The sequence below is a fragment of the Bombus vosnesenskii genome, unplaced genomic scaffold (assembly GCF_011952255.1).
Source record: "Bombus vosnesenskii isolate JDL3184/JDL3185 unplaced genomic scaffold, Bvos_JDL3184-5_v1.1 scf7180000013262, whole genome shotgun sequence".
NCBI classification, from domain to species: Eukaryota; Metazoa; Arthropoda; class Insecta; order Hymenoptera; family Apidae; genus Bombus; species Bombus vosnesenskii.
Window position 1 is genome coordinate 1,181,949 of NW_022882922.1, and position 15,699 is coordinate 1,197,647.

Genomic DNA, 15,699 nt, shown 5'->3' on the forward strand with positions numbered 1-15,699 from the left:
AATATAACATAGAACACAATTAGGATTATTAATATATTGAAATAACTTGCACATAATTTACTATATTGGAACTGGAATGTTCAGTTGGTCTTTCACGAAGTAAATTTAAAACAAAACGTAAGAAGTGAATCGAAGTAGACTTTGATCGACAATTGAACTGGAAATATCGCTGCTTTCGCGGAGAAAATGCATCGAGCTTTTAAGGTCATCAAGCGGAAAAAGTAGAATAATAAGTCAGAACGAAAATGTACAAGATAATTCGGGTCACTGATTCAGTCGTACAAAAGATATATATAATCTTTCTTTCGAGCAATGTAAGGTAAGTGACGAGGACGACGGTCGATTGAGTCTCAAGACCGTCTGTTTATCTCTTCGCTACGTGAATCGAGTCGCATTTGTTTTCCTTGGCTAACTGAGTCGAGTCTGCGAAGTTTACTTTGGACAGGTGAGGTGAGTCCCATCTACACAGAAATTTACATTAGGTTTTAATTATAATTTACCCTTTGTATTTAACCCTTGACTGTTATGATGAAATGCGTTAATTCTATCGTTTAGTTTTCAAATATACCTCGATAAATAGATCACTTAGGTAATGAAACTTGAATATTTTTGTATAGCTAAAAACTCGCATTACAGATTGCGAAACGGTATAGGTACAGACACTTCTCGTTAATCGCGAATACATGCAGCGTGTACGCGCCATAGAGGGATGAACGTCCGGCATTTTTACGTAATTGGAGAGTTGTAATCTGGTTGTCTGTAGCAATTAGCGTAATTTCAGTGCTTAAGCAGAAAACATTTTTTTCATGTACGCTTTATCGCGTGTTCGCCGGTTGGTTAGCGTGCGTAGCACTGTACGCCAGGCCATGACCAACCAAATCGATAAGCCAGGATATTAGCGATATTAACGCTTCTCTTGTTCATTGCTATTCTTTCCATCCTTTATTTTTTTTTTTTCTGTTCTTCACGGAGACACGAACTTTTTTGTACCGCGCGATACAATCGATTTAAACGCCGTCTTTAAATTGGTTCCTGTGTGTTATCGGATTTTATTTGGTTTAGGAATTTTTATTTCTACAAGAAATTTAATTCCTGTAAAACAATTAATTTATTGCTTGTAATTTACTTTTAATTTTTCCATTGTATGCTTTTAATATAGCTTCATTAATCTTTGTATACGCAAATTTAATAGTACAAATACATTATTTTAAAAATATTAAATATTACAAAGTATCTAAAATGATTTTAGTCGTCACATATTTTTCTCCAAGTATTCTATTTTATATGCCTACAACTGATAAATAAATGGTACTGAAACTCGTTCTGAAACTTCGTTCCTGACTTTTATTCAACTCGGGCACTGAGAAAACACGGTTCCATCCAAGTAGACCATGCATGAAAAATTCACTTGACAGTATCGTATTTATTCCATTAAACTAATGAATTTTCATTAATATTACTTGTTCATGTACCCGAATGTGTCGAAGGTATATGTATGTATAACGTATAGAGACGCACCATTACAACTCTCCTCATTTCTAATTTACTGTACGAGAGATGTTGTTACAAAATAATGACCCAAGCCAACAAATTCTACCTATATCACAAATTAAACATTATTACGTATTTAGAATTCGATTTACTGTAAAACGTTACATTTAAACATCATAGTATAATTTTCTAATCGAGATACATTGGTCTGCTTAACATTATCAAAATCGGATATAAATACTTACCTAGCTTAAATTACCTTATTATATCAATAATCAGTTCCTTGTCATTATGTTTTATTCACTCCGTCAACTAGGAAAAACGAGTTAACTTTCTATCCCCTTGAATGTAATTATTTCAGATTATTTAACACCTTTACAATCTTACCAGAATTGTAATAAAAACAAATTAATCTGTTTGTATTGATCTTTGACTTGCTGTTCAAAAGAAATTTCTCATCGAAAAATAATCCGCTTAAAATTAGTATTTGTCGTATAAGCTGTATATAATAACAAAATTTTAAGTCTAGAATAAACGAAAATTTAGTTTTTGTTCATCAACGCAAAATCGTACAAGAAATGGAATAATCCCATCATGACTGGCGGAAGATCAACGAATATCACGATACATAGTACGTAGACACGGGGAACGACCGCGATATTCCGGCAAACTTCCGCCATTTCCGCGGGATTAATACAATTCCATGGAACTTTAACAATCCGCGGCGCAACTAGCTAAACTAAACAGATTTCGTTGTGCGAGGAAACGTCAATTCTGACGTATGCGTTTGATTTTAACGACTTGTATACACACCAATACCAGAGGTACCGAGGCTTGTTCGTAACTGACGGCTTGACGTTTGCACGCTGATGTGTACTGATTTTGGATTTCCATCCGCGGCATGCGGGGAACAGAGACGAATCGTGTATTCGCCGCGTCACGGGTAATGAGGAAATCATGCCCTGTACAATTAATCCCGGCCAAGTTGAAATCGTTTCAACGAAGCACCCTCGATTACCAAGCGCAAAACCGTCAAGACGATCGACTATCGAGGGTACGCGTATAATACCCGGCAACGATCTCGTTTGTTCCAGAGAATTTAAACGATCTTGGAAGATATTTAGTTCGATAATGCGGTTTACTGTTCAAAATTTATTATATGTATGGAATGTTGCCGAATTACTTTGGTAGAAATTTAATAGGTAGACTGAGGAATAAATATCTGTAGAATAAAATACAATTATGGAAAATCTTAAAATCTTTAATTATTGACTAGCCCAACTACCCTTCGGACATTAGCGAAAAATCATTGAGTTTATGTGAGGACTAGAGGAAGACCAAGGTGATATAGGTAGAATAGATAGAGAAGAATTAGAGAAAATACCTAGCTAGGAAAAGGAAAAAACAAAATCCGCTGGCGAAGGACACGTTCCGATGAAGAAAAGGTCGTTAACAGTGGAAAGACAAAGCGATTGAAAACTGAAACGAATAACAAATCCTCTTGGAGTTCTATTAATAAAAAATTTCAGCATTAAACTGAGGACGAACAAACCAAGAAAGAACAGAAAACAGGATACAAAGGTAAGGTAAAGGAAAAAAGGAATTGGTTAACGGAGCTTTATCCCCCTTGGTAGGCTAGATAACCGGACAGGTATTCTGATCGCGTATCAGAACGATATCACGTTCCCTAACAGCAATGCATAACGTGCACATGTATACGTGATCATGGGTGTAACGCAACGCAAAGAAGGGAGGCGACTGGATAGGCAGCCGGGGTGTAACAAATAACGCCCGCACTTATCTGAGTCATGCACTTTTCAGTGACAAGGGCGTATGATTTATTGCCTACAAGCTTGCTACAATGAGTCCAGGACGTGTTAAACTGACCGCGTTCATCATTAAAATTAATGGGTATTGGATACTGGCCGCATGGACGTATACATACATATATATTGTATATATATATATATGAAAGAGAGGCAGGGATAAGCGAGACAGATAGAGAGGTAAACTCCCGGGGACAAAAGGATCTCGTAATCATTTGGCCCTTCTAATTATTCATCCCATGTTCCGTGTGTTCCACAGAAACATATTTAAAAAAATATTCGTAGTCTGGTAACAACAGAATGTGTGAAATATTAAAAGAAATATAGTATAGGAACATGTAAACTTGTAATACGCGATAGGTTATGGGGAAGGGTTAGGTCTCTTGTGAAGGGTGAGTTAGCAAATTAAGGGCGTAATTGAGGGGAATCTCTTGTATTGATAATGAAGGGTTTAAACGATATTTCGAGGGAGCTTCGATGATATACTCCGTAATTAGACATAAGGAGAGCATGTATTTCAAGGGACGCTTTAATAAAAAATTAATAATAAAAAGTCGAAGTCTTATGAATACAAAACGACAACCTAAATGAAAGTTATGAAATGAAAGTTAATTAAAGCTGTTGAAGCTAAATAATCTTACACGAACCATCTTCGAATATAACTACGGATACCAAAAACTCGAGTGCGAATGGTAACACTGTATAACGAACATAATCCACGCAATCCAGACAAAAATTCATTTACCTTAAACCACTTAATTCACGAATCTCCATTACCCAATCCTGCCCATTCAGCTCGTCGAACCCGTAATACTACCATCCCGGCCATGCTTTCTCCGACAACTCACCCAGGCAAGGTCTCCGTCTGCGAAAAATTGACTTGAAAGCCGCAGAACCGCAGTACCCCTTGTTGTAGAAATTTCGATCGAGGGGCAGAGGGAAATGGTTTATTTTAACGCGATATTCGCCCGAACGTTTGAATAAAATTCACCTTAGACGTACAAAAGAGAATTGATGCTACCGCGTCCCTCGGTTGAATTTTAAAGCGAAGTGCCGACGGCGGCATTGGCGAATTGAAATTCGTAATACGCGGCGGATGTAAAAACTCCGAGGTTCGTGTAGACGGGACCGCGTAAAAAGCACTTCCGGAACCGGCCGTAAAGTTCTACAATGTGTTGCCGCGGCAATTTACGCGAGAAGCCCGTTGCGGCGAGTTCTAGCTGCTGTACCGTCAATCGTACATACGTATTACACGCACTCATCTCAGGTGTTTAACGTTCGCCGTCACGAAATTGTCCCGGAAGCGACGGCGTCCATTGTGCCCGGCGAATATGAAACGTGTTAAACTAACCGCCAACATCCATTAAAATTAATGGGTATTGAATAGCGGAGATGGGGCGCACTGCAAGCCGAATGAAGTGCTACATCGTCTCTGGCCAGACGCCTGCCTCGTACCCGGTGAATCGCTGAAACCTTTCAGTTGGCGATACAAACTACCCCTGATCGAGCAAAAAACCTTGCTCGAGGATCGAGCCAGTAGAAATGGAAAAGTTGAGAGTACGTGTACATACATTAAATGCCATGGTTCACTGATCTTTTTATTAGTGTACATTTATCTTCGAATGCGATTATTACTCTGTGATTTATATAGGAATAAATTGCTGCTTTGTGATTATTATTAATTTACTGTGATAGTGACTCTACATTTACTTTACTTGATTTTTATTAATTTAACATATAATATATATATATATTTGTTTTATTTACGGAGAAATATAACTATAATTAATCACAATCATTACCATTGTAGAATTTTCCAAACGCCAAACTCACTATTAAAATTTGCGGCGACACGTTTCTCAATTATATTTTCGAAATTTTCGGAATTGCAGCTAGAGCATCACGTTTAATTGCATGATATACAGTACACCCGTGTACAGCATCAATTCGCATTAAAATTAACACGCGATTAAGAATCAGCGCAACTTATCTGCCGCGAATACAACAGCGACGCTTGTATCAAAGAGATTTTGCTCGTTAATAACGACGAATAAACGCGCACAAAAACATCCGTAAATTCCCCGGAACAATTCGAGAGGAGGAATTCCATTTGAATAATAAAAGAACGCTTCTGTGGGCGAGAGGGTGGAGAGGTGGAAAGAGTAGAATATGCGAATGGAGAGTTTCTCGGAAGAGAACGCTAATTCAGAGAGGAAAGAAATCCCGCCTTCGCCCGGTAACAACAGCTTTTACGTTTCGCTTCTAGTTATACTTGACCTAGTGCCACCGGGCGCGGTAATCACTTTTCTTTTCCGATGAATTTCCCCTCGATATTCCCGGAAGTTCCACCGCGACAGCAGGACAGTAGACCGTTTGCCTTGTACGAAACTTCTGAGAAACGAAGCTCGATAATATACAAAGCAGTCGGTCATGCGAACCAATCGTAGATCACGGGCTTCTGCATAATAAGAAAGGAGAGGAATTTATCAATTTTCTACTAGTCAATTGCTGCTCTGTACTTTGTAACAGAGATCTTGTTGCATCTGTTTTCTGCTTTAAAGCTAACGAATTGCTTCGTATTTACTATACAGATTATCTCGAGCAACTCGACTCAAACTTTGTAATAGTAGAAGGCATAACAATTAAATTTTGATATGCAAAATTAATAATATCTGTGTTTCGAAAGTGAACGTTGAGGGAAACTTTAAAGATTCAAAGATTATCTCCACTGTATAAATGTAACAATTTTAATACAGAAGATGATGAATCCAAATATAATGAATTAAAAGATAATAAATCTAAATAAATCTTGCAAACGTTTATAAATACCGGAGGATGTAGTTTGTTAAACGATGATTAAACATTCTATTCACTTTTACACCTGTTTTCCTATTATGTGTATTGAAATTCGCTCGATAAGTTGCGTAAAATGTGTAAATGAGAAAGCAATATCGTTTAAAGTCAGAAGTTTCTGTTTCCAATTCCACTTCCATAAATTTCGTTACAAAACCGAGTAACGAGCCCCGCGGAATACGCAGCGAATTTCCTGGATTAAAAGGGAGGCGGTATTTTGTTAAAAATTTCGTTGGTATGCAGAAACGATACGAGCATTGTTTTGCCGAGTACAAAGATGCCAGTACTGATTATGTTACGGATCGCGATCATATAATGTTATTCAATGTGGAAATCTGTATCGGTTTTTTAACGAAGCTACTTGTAACAGTGCCGAAAATGCATTCGGAAATTATAAATAATACTGATAATATAAACATTATAATACGAAATTGCAATTTTAAATGGGCAACAGAACACGCGGAAAAGAGTTTTTATATAAATGTATTGCAATGCTTTATGATATGACACGCTTTAAATTTATTTTACCTTTCTACCGTATACTTCCATCAAGAATCTACGATTCTCCTTCTTACTTCATAAATATAAATTTAGGTCGGTTACTATTTGTTATATTCATCGATAATGTTAAATTAAAATTTCGAATAATGTTACGACGTGTTCAATTGTATATTTGTAACAGAAATTTCTACTACGAACGATACTAAATATATGAAAATAATTAAACTGAGAATTCACACTTCATTCGAAACTACGACCGAGAGTCTATTTAAAATTTTTGCTGAATATAAAATGTGGCTGCTTTTCATTATTTTTTAATCCTAAAGTCGACTATCAAAGATAAATTCAGATAGTTTTCGCTGTTTATGCTATATAAATTTCAAAAAACGATCGATCTTCACGAGAAACATCCGCGAGGCATAAAGAACACTTCTACTGTACATCACTGCACGAATGATGATTTGCATACAACGGTGCAGCGAAACGAATTCAATCTGTTAAACAAGCCATGGCTCGATCGCTCAAACGATCCCAGTGAGCAAGAAAAAAATGGACCAAATCAACATCGAAAAAAATAAACTACAATCAGCCAACGAGCTAGGTGAACTCTTCCGATGTAACACAAAAATCAGTATTCCACTTCGTAATATCAATACAACGAAACATACCATAAGTTAAATTACTTCTGTCATCACGCACACCTCTGTCGTTCATCTGCACATCATACGCATTATTCTTCAACATTAAGATAAAAGATAATATTATAATTGGCTGACTGAAAAATCTCATTTCCTAAAATCAAGCTTTCGCTCGAAACACGCCTTTAAATGATTCTCACTGGCACTCACACGTACTTTATTTATCGTATAACCTCTCAAGCGAACGCAATGAACAAGGGAAGAAGTCCTCAGGAATACTTCATCCAAATCTTCTTTAAAACCTTCGCATTAGCGCGCATACTCCTCAAAATTCGCTGTTCCTTCATCACTAATGATCCACGTTGCAACAATGAAATTTCGTGAACAGGTCGGAGATCATGGAACGAGAAGTGGAAACGACAACGAAGTAGAGAAACGCAATGGTGGAAGAGGACAAAGATAATGGACACGAGAAAGGCAGTGCGACGAGGAGCAGCACAGGTAAATCGATCTGTCGGCGCACGTAACACGCGGTTAAGTAGCGCGTTAAAACTCCGCGAACGTTCCGGGTATGCTTTCAGCATATTTGCATAAGACTCTACTTTGTGGCGCGTACACGCACACACGGTTGCGTTACACTCACAGTTACGAGGATGTCACATGGACGTTCGTATGTCCGTACGAAATGATGAGAAAATCGAACCATCCGCCGCCCGGACTGCGTTTCTGCGAGATGTATAACGATTAGTTAAGAATCTGATTGCACTTATTGAATCACTCTTAGGAAGAAAGAAGGTTTCATGATCAATCATTCGTGCATCGACGACGATCGCGTGACTCCGTTTAGACATTCCTCGGGGCGAAATTGAAAACTCGCGTGGAAATGTTTTCCTTCCTCTTATTTACTCGTTACTGACGATCGATGTGCTGCTCGATTATAGCAGGATTGAATGAAGATACCGCAACAGTATGAAAAGTGATAGAAATTTAAATATTGGGGAATACAGCTTTCTTTGATTTCAGTGAGAGACTTTATCTTTCATTGATCAAGGTAGTTAATTTTGGTTGGCAAAAAGTGACACGTGAGAATAGAGAACACATAATAAATAGCAAGAGGCGATGCTATTTTGCAGTTTCCGGGATAAAAGCGAATTCGTTCTAACGCGAAAAAGGGGAATATTTTTAGTTATAAAATATAACAGGATATCAAAATGAAGCGAAGATCTCTTCAATAATTGAGAAATATTACTTCAAATTTAATAATTGACTGTTTTAAACTGAATGGATAAATTTTTGTACGTAGTCATTGGAAACGAAGTTATAAAAATCGAATAATTAAGAGTGACGAATACCAAAGATATTAAAGGTATCCAAGGAAAGATACTTTCTAGTTTAGATGAATGGTGAATATAGAAGAATTATAAATTTCTGTAATAAGATATATCCATATAATATATATATTCCTTATAACTAGAAAATATCCTGAATCATATATGAAAATACTAAAAATTCTCGATAATCAATCTTCCAATTCTCAGGAAATATTATCTTCTTCTTAGAATCTACGTGTTATAGACCAGATATAGAAATCGGAGGAATAACCTTCAATATTAAAAGCTTTGGCTGCCAGAAAAATGTTACAAACATTTAAGAAGAAACGTTTAAGTTCTCTCTTCTGTCTCTTACTATCTCCCTCTCTCTTTCTGATACGCATTCACGATTCGCTGGCAATTTAAAATAGTGCCGTTTGCATTTCCCTCTCAATTACGGAAATATCAAGCAGAAACGCCGAGAACTTCAAGTATCCCGAGCATAGTTAATTTCTATTACATTTGTATATTTAATCTTCTCTCTCGGAGGAATAATCGCGTCGGCGGGTCAGAGATTCCGGAACTTTTGATAAAACTGTAAATAACGGCGACGCGGCCAGAGCTTAACTTTTACCAAGAGTTCGCTGGCCCCTCTAATTAGCGACATTTGTTGAAAAAATTATCGATAGAATCGTGTAGAAAATGCATCTGTGGCCTACGCAATGTCACTTCAGGTTGAGTATGTCTCGTTTCGTCTTCCTGCCAAGTATTGGACGACCGAGAATCCTGTTTTTAATTTCAATCAAAAACTCTATTATTTATCATAGTAATATTTAATTTGCGTATACTTCGCTATCCATCGTGATTGTGTGTTTCTAGCAGTTGGTTAAAGAATTACTTTTTTCGTAATAAAAGTATTCAAAGCAAGCTCAAACGATATGAATTCTCAATTTGAATATATTTTATCGCTTGAAAAGAGACTTTTGCATTGCACTCTCTTAGAAACAAACGTCGATTTCTTCCGTTTCCCAGCCGGAGTTTCAACAACATCAAGGGATTTTAGCGACATCGGGAGATAAATAAAACGCAGCGTTAAAGCGCAGTAAAACGTAGCATTAAAAACTCGTCCTCTTTCTAAACATTGCTCTCAACATTGCACGACCTCAACAAAAAAAAAAAAAAAAAAAAAAAGAAGAAGAGAAAAAAACGGAAGGAGAAGAAAAAAGAGTTCACCTTTTTGTAGAGCACAGGTCAAGCAATAGAGCGACGTATCGTGCCACATTCTTTTTTTTTTTCATCGGCGTAAGCCTGCAGATCGCCGTTAACGTTATATATCGAGTTGCAATACCAAGAAGAATTACGTCCGCTTTTTTCCTTTCTTTCTCCCAGTTGCCATTTAAAAACGTCATCGAGCCGATATTAATAGCTATTAAAAGCGACGGTGGACTTGTAATCGCGTGAAATCGAGTTACGCCACGGAAATTAGCCGCATACTCTGTAATAAAAACGATTACTCGAATAACTTGCGGCTACTGGCGAGTTGTCACGTGACTGGATCATTTATGGCCGGATCATTGGCGATGCGCGGATAAAAGTTCGTGCACCATGTAACGAGCGGCCTCCGCGGTGGTTCGCCGCTTTGTAAAAGCGACCAACTTAATTTAATCGGTCTCGAAACGCGCGCGCACACACCTCGCCGGTTTAATCGGCAATTACGTTCAACGAATATCGCGCCGAGGCCATTGGCGGGTTTTGCAAAACGCGATTCATGGTCGCGTGGAGCCCGCGCGTTGTTTGACAGATTGTTTACGGAGATTTGGGGTAAACTTTACTTTTAATGTATTAGCAGCCGCTGCCATAAAATTAATATCGTCAGATTTTTATTTATTTTAATTCACAATAATACGATAATCGATTAACCTAAAACATTTGTTAAAGAGATAAAAGTATTCTTCGATACACCGATTAAGTAAAGCAGATGTAAGAGAGAGAGAGAGAGAGAGGGAGAGAGAGAGGGAGAGAGTCAAGCTTTGAACCATTGCAAAGTAAATACAGTATTATGGCCGCAAAGTTGAACGTTATTTGAATTAAGAATGACTGTAAAGAAATAGGAGAAAGATGTTAGAGCTTGGATATATTCTATACTTTCTGGAATACTTTAAATATTTGCTGTAGGTAAAGACCTTTTTTAGCGTTTCGATTATTAATATAAGATCCGCGGTACGAGTTTTTTTCACCGGAATACTTTTCACAATATTGTATAGCTTTACATTATCTATTATCTCTCTAATATTTCAGAAGTTTCATCGCCAAAAGAGGGTACTGTTTGCAAAATAACGAGGTAATCAATGAATTTTTGAACGCCTTTAAAGGTTATAAACTACTTTTCTTTCAATGGCTGTTTTACTGAGAAAGGATCTCGTAGTTTAAGTATGAATGTGTGACTGTTTAATGCTCTTAACTCTCAATCCTCTTTCAGATCTCTGGCTAACTGAAATCAATACTAATTCAACGTTAATACGCTCAAAATGCAGAAAACATAGTAAGGTACTGAATATGATATCTACCACCTGGAACAACAAAATTTCAATTTGCATAAAATATCATTGCTCGTAATATTTTTGACATTACACGATTCTACAAAAATACTTGTCTATGTGTGTGGGAATATTTGCAAAAAATACTAGTTTTAATAATCATAAATTAATAACTAAGATAATCGTATGACTATTTTTATATCTCAGGTAGCTATGAATCTACTGAAGATAGTAAAATATTTAAAAATTCTGTGATTTATAAGTATCACAAATCCCTAAAATCTTATAAGAATATTTGTAAATTTCCTTCATGTCACGGCGCAGTGAAAAATGTCGCACAAAGCATACTAACAAAAGTACTACCAGAAGACGCGCGGAATTATCGTTGAAAAATGTTGTACCTGCGATTGAGGAACGTCGAAGCGCGAGAAACGAATAAATTCGGTCGCAAAATATCAAATTTATCCGTGAGAAAAGAGAGAGAAGCGGCGGAGGTGCGAGCTCGAAGCGGATCGGTACAGCCGCGTGGGAAAGTTTCGCGCGATTCTCGAAGAATTCGAAGGTTTGCGAGGGAAAGGAGCATCTCCTTTAGTTTCGAAGCTTTAAGAATACGGGGGCGATCTGAAAAATGGGTCGAACGTTTTAAAAGTGTATAACGCTCATAAAAATAGACAAGCCGCGAGCCGGTTAATGTAAATCCGTGAATCTGTTTTAATATACTTTGCAGACACTGAGAAATTGCTGTATTTGCGGTTAACGGCTTCAATATAATGTAAAGATATAATGTAACGTCTTGTATCGTGACAGGAACTATAAAATGTTTACAAAGAAATTCGACGTATATAATAACTTCCCGAAATAAACATGGTTCCGTGTTTAACGTGTTTCGGATTTATTTTAACATAGATCGCTACGTAGAATTTCTACGTTGATTTCTCTATCAACTGAATTCCTAAGTAGTATACCGTAAAATTGCTCAGACGCGTTCAACGGTACTGCACGTTTGAAATAAACTGAAATGATAAAAAGACGCACAAAGTGCATTTGTACACTTCTAGATCGTCTCAATATTTTTATGGTAATATAATATTTGTAATTTGTTCAAATCCTCGTACGTAGACACAGGTATTTCATTGCAATGTTTCAACTTGAAACAAGAAAATATAAGAATTATATTTGCAGATCGCTACGTTAACGACTGTTCTACTGTTTACCTTCACAAATGCTGCACATTCCCAAATTTTTTACACCGTTTTCCAACTAAACGTAATGATAAACAATACCTTATTGTAAGATTTTAAAATATAACAAAAGAGTACACGAAATCAATGCGCAAAGCCACATTAAGGAAATATTTTTTGCTTATTCTTGTGAATACGTCCTCTCAAATCCCCGCAACCCTCTTCGAAATTACTCGGTATACAATCGTTATTTCGTCGGGACGCTTCAACCAACCGTGTAAAAAAGCGTATACTCGTATCTGGGTCGTAGGGAATAGAACAAATACCGGAAATATAAAAATCATAACGAACCGTGCCACTTTCTTCTCTCTTTAATACGTGACTCAAGCGATGCGACGCGCGGCTCAAAGCGCCCATCGTTTAATTAAACGGAACATTTACGGGCGACTCCTGTTTCTTTGCGCGGGAATAAACGCAAAAGGGATTAATCGACATCGAAAAAACATTTTCCAAGTGTGTGTATATGTGAATCACCGAGAAAAGGGAATAAAAAAAGGTAAAACGATCGACACGATGTTTTCACGGTATCCGTAGGTGTGCCCTACCCAATTCATAGTTCTACCCTAGCCAATTATAATTTCATTCCCCGAAATTCCCATCGATTAATTCGAAGCAGCCGTACTCTCTAATTAAATCCCAGCCATGCAAACCCGAATAATTCACGTTTGCAAATCAATCGAATCGCGCGGTAAAGATATCTCCAGCCGCCCGATATCCATATAGGTACGTATAGTTTGTATTCGTAACCACAAGGGAACTCACCTTAATTCGATGCTCTGGTTCCGTTTATCATTGATGCTGACGATCACGTCTCGAGGCTGTATGGTTTTGTCGTCGTTGCACTTTGTGGAGGTCACTTTGCCGCACAACAGTTCACCAAGATCGACCAAACGGCTCCCTTACTCGCGCGTCGCCGTATCACATACGCTGACGCGAGCTAACAACGGCATATATTAACGACAGCACCACGATGGACGATAAGGTTCCGTGGATGGACGCGCGGTTTAATCCTACGGGAATGTGACGGCGCGTACGCTTTCTACCGTCGCGTCGCTTCGTTGTTAAGAAGATATTAACCGATTCAGAAAACCGGGCAAACAGTTCTCATTTCACTGCACTTTTTCTCGTCGAAACACGCTTAGCCGCCGATCAGTTTGCCCCGGGACTTTTCAATCCTTTTACCCCTCACACGCGACGAGAAAGTTTCGTTCTCGTTTCACTTTCTCGAACAGCGACAAGACCTGTCCCCTACGTAAACACGACTAGGATGCACGATTACGCGCTAAAAAACGAGTCGATCGAAACGATTCACTGATTTACGGACATTCACGAGTATATGTAAGATTATGTAATAGATAGAAGCTCGTGTCACACGTGATGAGACGATACAGTCCAAAACAAAACAACGTCACCAGCTGATTCTGCTTAACCGGTTGTTTAACCGCTGACAGAACGCAAACAGAACGCGACAAGGAGAGAACAAAGAGAAGAAGACGAATCAGCGCAAAGTAGGTAAAAGGAAACGCGTAAGAGGAACACACGAAAGGATAACGCGAACAGTAGAAACAGACAGGCGGTAACAGGAGCGTGTGTTTCACCGCGCGACGACGTAAACACTTCGCACGAAAGCTCTCGACTGGCTCGGCAGGGATGACCGAGCGGCACAGTTCAGTGGTTCGCGCAAGTAGCTCGGTAACGCGGCGTAACAGTGCGCAAGCTGTGCTTTTGTGCGGCAGATGCAGCCCCCGTACAATCGGTAAGCTGACAGTTACTCTCTCTCCCTTTTCACCTGCCTCCCGCCTTCTTCTCTCGCGTGCCGCTATCGTCCTTCTCTCCTGCCTCTCCCGTGCGTATTTCTTCCTCGTGTGTCAACCTCTGTTAACGCGTGTTAATCTCGTTAACGTATGTTAACGCACGCCAACATGCGCACCCGTTGCTCGATTTCCTTTACGTTCGTACGTTGCCTGCCGTCGAGGTTCTTCTACGCGGGGCATCCGAGTCGAGATGCGAAGCAAAATCTCGAGAGAGGAGCGTGGTGGTTAGATACGAGAGATCTCGCGCAAACACTACGTTCTCCCCTTTCCCTATCCGTCGTCGGACTGACGAACTCCGTGGTGAGACTGACCGTCCGACCTGTGTGTACCTGCGCCGCGGCAGAGCGGCCACGGTGGATCGCGAAAAGTAACTGGCGAGCCGACCGACCCCGATTGCCTCGAGTCTGCGCCCTAGCGACATTTCTCGTGTACCGGATATAAAATATAGACGCCAGCTACCGTGTACGTGTACCTACGCGTCTCGCGCTCTCCATTCTGCTCCATTCTGCTTCACTCTAGCTCTTCCAGCCTCTATACTCTATACTCTCTAACCTCTTCTACACCGTTTTCTTGCTCTCTCTTACTCGTTCGTTTTACTTTGCCACGCGCGCCTTCTACTATCGTCGACTATGGCGAGACTTGAAAAGGAAGAAACCTTCCACCTCCTCTTCCCCTTCCTTCCTCTTTTCTTTCCCTTCCTTCCTTTCCTCTTTCTTGCCTCCTCTTTCTCTTTTCCGTGCACAGCTTTTATTCGCTCGGTTCTTGCTTTTTCTTGCCTAAGCTCTCCACTTTGTTTGCCTATTTCCTGCTTTCTTCCTAACGCTTCTCCTTCTTCTTCTTCTTCTTCTACGTTCCGTGCCGTCTGTTTGCTCTTCTGATCCCTCGCCCGTCTGTTCCCGTGTCCCTGCCCGTCACCGCTAGTATGCGCTGCTAGCTGTTTTAATCGTGTTGCCATTACAATCTTAACGCTAGTCGATTGTATCGAAAGGTATCGAAGCGTCACCAAAATCGAGACGGTTGAGTTCTCGCGTGTCGAATGAAGTTCTCAATTGGTTCGTGGTTTCGTTAGAGGTAGACCTGGTTAAGTAGAAACCCCGGTTTTGCTGGAAGTTCGAATCGAAGTCGTTGTTTCTTGAAAATCAAAGTGGATCGAGTTTCGTACAAAGGTTCAGGTGAAATGTCCGTACCAAGCGGTCGTATTGCAGTGTGTCACTTGCGGTTTCTTGATTCATTTTGAGGTTATATTTGCATTAATTTCAGATTGAAGTTACGGCTTTAAGGGACTTTATTAACTAAATTTTTATTCGAATTGAAACGTTTTGAGTATCCAAATGCATTGACATTTGTTTCCATAAATCGATTATACTTCTTAATTGATTTTTGATCCCGAGATTATATTTATCAAACTTTGAATTAGACTGATTTAATTTGATTATATTCGATTCAATTTATGTTAACTCGTAATCAAGTAGAATAAACGTGATTATA

At 38.9% G+C, this 15,699-nt stretch overlaps 1 protein-coding gene across 5 annotated transcripts in view; it reads right to left on the reverse strand.

The window, feature by feature from the left end:
* The window catches only part of LOC117239971 (teneurin-a), a 702,004-nt gene extending 687,453 nt beyond the window's left edge, over positions 1-14,551 (reverse strand). For 4 of the 5 annotated variants that reach the window (XM_033506078.1, XM_033505890.1, XM_033505950.1 and 1 more), the window contains exon 1: positions 13,160-14,551. The gene's annotated coding sequence lies outside the window, so the exon portion shown is untranslated. The remainder of the gene's footprint in view (positions 1-13,159) is intronic. The other variant, XM_033505999.1, reaches the window with a different exon arrangement.
* Positions 14,552-15,699: the final 1,148 nt, after the last annotated feature.